Here is a 6,000-nt window from a genome sequence, read left to right as displayed (position 1 = left end):
AACCCTAAAGACTCCATCAAAAACCTACTAGACTTAATAAATGAATTTGGCAATGTAGCAGGATACAAATTAACACCCAGAAATGTATGGCTTTTTAATATACCAATAATGAACTCACAGAAAGAGGAAAAAAAAAATCCAATTTACCATTGCAACAAAAAAACTAATATTCCTAGAAATAAACTTAACTAAGGAGGTAAAAGACCTATACTTGGAAAATTACAGGACATTGAAAAAAGAAATAGAGGAATATGTAAACAAATGGAAGAATATACTGTGTTCATGGATTGGTAGACCCAACATCATTAAAATGTCCATACTACCCAAAGCAATATATAGATTCAATGCAATCTCCATTAAAATACCGACATATTTTATAGACCTAGAACAAAGTCTCCAAAAATCCATATGGAATAAAAAGGACCCAGAATAGCTGCAGCAATCCTGAGAAAGAGGAACAAAGTTGGAGGGATCACAATACCGGATATCAAGCTGTATTTCAAAGCCACTGTTCTCACAACTGCTTGGTACTGGCACAAGAACGAACAGAACAGAGGACCCAGAAATCAACACTAGCCATTATGCTCAATTAATATTTGACAAGGGAGGCAAGAGCATACAATGAGTCAAGACTCTTCAATAAATGGTGTTGGGGCCCTAGTGGGCTTGGCTCTGCGGATAGAGTGTCGGCCTGCGGATTGAAGGGTCATGGGTTCAATTCTGGTCAAGGGTACATGCCCGGGTTGCAGGCTTGATCCCCAGTTTGGGGAGGGGGGGGCGGTGTGCAGGAGGCAGCCAATCAATGATTCTCTCCCATCATTGATGTTTTTATCTCTCTCTCTCTCCCTTCCTCTCTGATATAAATAAAAATATCTTTAAAAAATGGTGATGGGAAAATGGGACAGATACATGCAAAAAAGAAAAAAAAAGAAAAAAAAGAAAGAAACTAGACCACCAACGTACACCATACACAAAAATAAAGTCACACAAAAATAAAGTCAAAATGGATAAGGGACTTGAATGTAAGACAGGAACCATAAAAATCTTAGAATAATACATAGGCAGCAAAATATCAGACATTTGTCGTAGCAATATCTTCACTGAGACAGCTCCTAAGGCAGTGATGGCGAACCTATGACACGAGTGTCAGAGGTGACATGCGAACTCATTTTTTTGGTTGATTTTTCTTTGTTAAATGGCATTTAAATATATAAAATAAATATCAAAAATATAAATCTTTGTTTTACTATGGTTGCAAAGATAAAAAAATTTCTATATGTGACATGGCACCAGAGTTAGGGTTTTTCAAAATGCTGACACGCCGAGCTCAAAAGGTTCGCCATCACTGTCCTAGGGCAAAGGAAACTAAGGAGAAAATAAACAAATGGGACTACATCAAACAAGAAAGCCCACTGCATGGGAGAACATTTGCCAATTTTATATCAGATAAGAGTCTACTTTTCAAAATTTATACACCTTAACAAAAGAAAGATAAACAATCCAATTTAAAAATGGGCAAAGGACCTACTAGTAAATAGACACTTTTTGAAAGTGGACATACAAAAGGCCAAAGGACATGAAAACATGCTCAAAGTCACTAATCATCTGAGAGATGCAAATCTAAATGACAATGTGGTACCATCTCACACCTATCAGAATGGCTATCATCAACAAATCGACAAACAAGTGCTGGTGAGGATGTGGAGGAAAAGGAACCCTTCTGCACTGCTGGTGGGAATGCAGACTAGTGCAGACACTGGAAAACAGCATGGAATTTCCTCGAAAACTTAAATAGTGTATGGAACTCCCGTTTGACCCAGTAATCCTACTTCTAGGAATATATCCTAAGAAATCAGAAACACCAATCAGAAAGGATATATGCACCCCTATGTTCATAGCAGCACAATTTATAATAGCTAAGATTTGGAAACAGCCTAAGTGCCCATCAGCAGATGAGTGGATTAAAAAACTGTGATACATCTACACAATGGAATGCCACACTGCTGTAAAAAAGAAGGAACTCTTACCATTCACAACAGCATGGATGGACCTGGATAGCATTATGCTAAGCAAAATAAGCCAATTGGAGAAAGATAAATATCACATTATCTCACTCATTTGTGGAATATAATGAACAACATAAACTGATGAACAAAAATAGACCCATAGACTTAGAAGCATTGAACAGACTGTTAAACCTCAGGGGGTAGGCAAGGGAGAGTGGGATGGGGGAGAGGGGGATAAGAGATCAACTAAAGGGAAAAAAATTAATATATGAACAAAACAACAGAGACAGAATAATAACAAATCAATAAAACAGATAGTTCAATTGTAAAGGGGGAAAAATAAAGGAAACAGAAAAAAACAAAAAGGAGAAAGGAGAAGAAAAATTGGAGGAAAAAAGAGAAGAGAGGAAGAAAAAGTTGCAAAATATAATGGGGATAAAATAAAAAATAAATAAATGAAGTGAAGTGTCGTTCGCTTCAGCCATGTTTTACTGCCCCACGGGGGCTGGTTCAGGACCTCACCCTCTGTTCTGTCTGCGGATGCTGTGCTTCCTGTGAGGACCTAGGTGCTGGCCACTGCCAGGCACTGTCTGTGGCCTTTAGCACCTGCTTGGAGCTCCCAGCGATCCTCACTCCACCGCTGTGTCCCTCTCCACAGGCCTTGGCTGCCAGCAGGCTTGCCTGTCCGCCAGCTGTCAGTCTTCATCACTCCAGAGTCTGTTCTGACTGGGCTTTAGGAGGGGTTGGTGCTGTTTCAATTTCAGGGACTATGATGGGTGTTTTTCCTGTGTCAGACCTACTCCTCCGCCGCCAGTGGCCCAAAATGTGACTCTGGCCTTGGTTGGCCAGAGGTCCTTGCATGGAGACCAATGGGGTCAGATGGGCCCTGGAGCTTTTATCAGTTGGTTCCTAGAACAGTGGGCAGATGGCCCCTCTTTCGGCTCCTGCTTTTCCAGGTCTCCCGGCCCTGCTTCCTTCCCTGCCTCCCTCACACACCTCAGTCAGTGCCTCCCTCCCTGCGCCACTGCCTGGGTGTGTACCTGCAATTGAAGACGCCTGTGCTCTGGGTTTAGAGATAAAAGAAAGAAAAACCGGGGGGGGGGGGGGGGGAGTGGCGGGGGGGGAAGGAATCAAAACTGTGGCCCTCTCCTCACTGGCTCCTTCTGCGGGTGTGGACTCCACCGCCGCCAGCAGCCACCCGCCTTTTTGCTGCTGCATGGACGATGCGGGTCGCCCCGCCCCACGGACGCCACAGGCGGCGTGTGTGTGTGTGTGTGTGTGTGTGTGTGTGTGTGTGTGTGTTCGCTCTGAGCAACCCCTCTTGCGATCTCGCCCTTCCTACTTGTCTCCAGCTGCCTTCTTCCTTCCTGGTTATGTCACCTCCTCAGCTGGACCACAGCTGGAAATTCCAGGGAATGTTCTCCAAGGTAGTGGTGGCTCCAGCCTGGCCCTGGGCGAGGCGCCGGCAGGTTTCTTCTCTCTCTGGATCCCTCTTGACATGACACATGGGGAGTGCACATTCCCTATGATAGTCTCACAACAAGGATAAACTGGAAAAAGTTAAAAATAAAAGTGGCAGAAATGATAAATTGTGAATCACTAGAATAGTAAAATGTGGAAACTAAAAATTATTATTTTTAAATGCAAATCAGCTGAGTAAATTAAAAATAAAAGGATCATGCAAGAGAAAACAAAGTCAGTACTGTAAGATTTTAATAGTGCATGGAAGTGGTATGCTATGATATGAAGCTAGACTTCGATAAGTTAAAGACAAATAGATAAATCTTAGACCATGACTGAAACAATAACAGTCATAAAAACAATAACACTACCAATAAAGCCATTGCTGACAGGTCAGCAGAGGACATGAAATGGAGCTCAAAGATAATCCATGAGCCCAAAGGAAAAAGTTTGAGAGAGAAAAAAATTAAATGAGTGAGCCAATAAAAACAAATTGTAAAATGATGGTAGAATTAAACCTCAGACGGGCAAATATTTCATCAAAAATAAATGGGCTAACCCTGGCCAGTGGCTCAGGTGGATGGAGCACCGCCTGATACACCATAAGGCTGAGTGTTTGATTTCAAGTCAGGGCATATTTCTAGGTTGTGGGTTCGATATTTTCATATTTCTCCCTCACACTAATGTTTCTGTCTCTCTCTTTCTCCCTCTCTTGCTAATAAATAGATAAATAAATAAATAAATAAATAAATAAAATCAGTAAACATATCCTCGGGTGAGGATATTAAAAAAACAAATGAAATGAAATAAGAAGTGGACTAAATCGTCAAATAAAAAAGGCAGACAATGTATGACTGGATTAAAAGACTTATTGAGATGCTTAGTACCAAAAAAAGGCAACCAACCATCTAATTTTATTTTAGTTTTTTAAAGGATAGTTCTGAATATATTAAGTGGATTAATTCTTCATAAATAGCCCCCCTTTTTCTTTCTTTAATCTTTATTGTTCCGAGTATTACAGATGTCCCCCTTCTCCCCACCTCACTTTTATATATATATGTTTTTATTGATTTCAGAGAGGAAGGGAGAGGGAGAGAGAGATAGAAACATCAATGATGAGAGAAAATCATTGATTGTCTGCCTCCTGCACGCCCCACGCTGAGTATCGAGCCCGCAACCAGGGCATGTTCCCCGACTGGAAATCAAACCTAGGACCTCCTGGTTCATAGATCAACAACGTTCAATCACCGAGCCATGCCAGCTGGCCCCTGCTGTTGTAAATGTTTCCCTCCATGTCCCGCGTGGTTCAGGGTTCAGGATCTGGAAGAGGAGCCGCACACAAATAAAAGAGAAAAGACAAGAGATAATTAGGGAATATTGGGGGCCAGGCAGGTAAGTCCAACTCAAGAGGAAGGACTTCCACTGGTGCTCAAGCCGCACCAACCATTTTATAGTCAGAGGTAAACAAGGTAGTGGTTACCATAGTTACACTGTTCTTGTGAGTTTCACTTGTTTTGACCATAGTTACACTTCCTGCACTTCCCTCAGCCCATTAGCTTCCCAGATAAGATCTAGGGAGTGTTATAAGGTCAAGCCTAATTATGCTAAGAGGACTGTGCCCTCTAAGCTGGGACTTGTTTGTGACTTTGCCAACAGGTCAGTCCGAGGCTTAATCCTGTATCGGCTCCCCACATCTCACCCTTCTTTTATTATTAAGCTACTATAATGAAAATAAAACTTAAACATCAAGAACAAAAAGCTACCATAATAAAAGTAAAACTTAAGCATCAAGAACAAAAATGTTTAAGTCCCAATTTCGATATCCAACAGTTCTGAGTCCAAGTTTCAATGTCAGACAGTTCCTTATGTGTACATGTCAGCAATGATTTTTCAGTTCTGGATGGTGGACAAATGGTGGCAATGCAGGTCCGACCCTCTCTGGTTTGATCCTGGGCAACCTGCAGCGATGCACAGCTGCTGACTGCTAGCATGACAAAGCGTTGTCAGTGTCTTCCATCTCTGGATTGTTTTTCCTCTTGTCTTCATGGCTGGAGCATTCCTGATAATTCCTCCCTGTTGCAGGAATCCACATGGTCTTGGAGTTGTTTTCTGAAAATATACAAACATATTCTCGACCAAAAGTTAATAAAGGAAATTTTACTTGGGATCCTTTTTATATTTGCCCAAATAATTTTCCTTTGGCTTATTTTGACACCGTGTATGTTTTTCATGGGTGTCTTGCTGTTAGCATTACAAATGAAAAATTTTTTTCTAGATGTGATTTAGTTACAGGATATATTTCCTTACATGGTATTTTTCCACTATCCACTCCCCCCTTTTTTATTTAATTATTGGAGGCTTTTGGAAAATTTTTATAATGTAGTCTAGATAACTTTAAATTTTTTTTTTGCACAAAAATATGACTCCTTTAGGTTCATTGCATGTTAAGCAATTTTACCATGAAATGAAAATTTTGGTTAATACTACTTATTTCAATTAAACTCGTTACTGTCAAATTTAATTCTCTAACAAG

This window comes from Myotis yumanensis, unplaced genomic scaffold (genome assembly GCF_028538775.1).
Source record: "Myotis yumanensis isolate MYYU_CA2020_CCGP unplaced genomic scaffold, mMyoYum1.0.hap1 SCAF_16, whole genome shotgun sequence".
Taxonomy (NCBI): domain Eukaryota; kingdom Metazoa; phylum Chordata; class Mammalia; order Chiroptera; family Vespertilionidae; genus Myotis; species Myotis yumanensis.
This window is presented reverse-complemented; position numbering follows the sequence as displayed.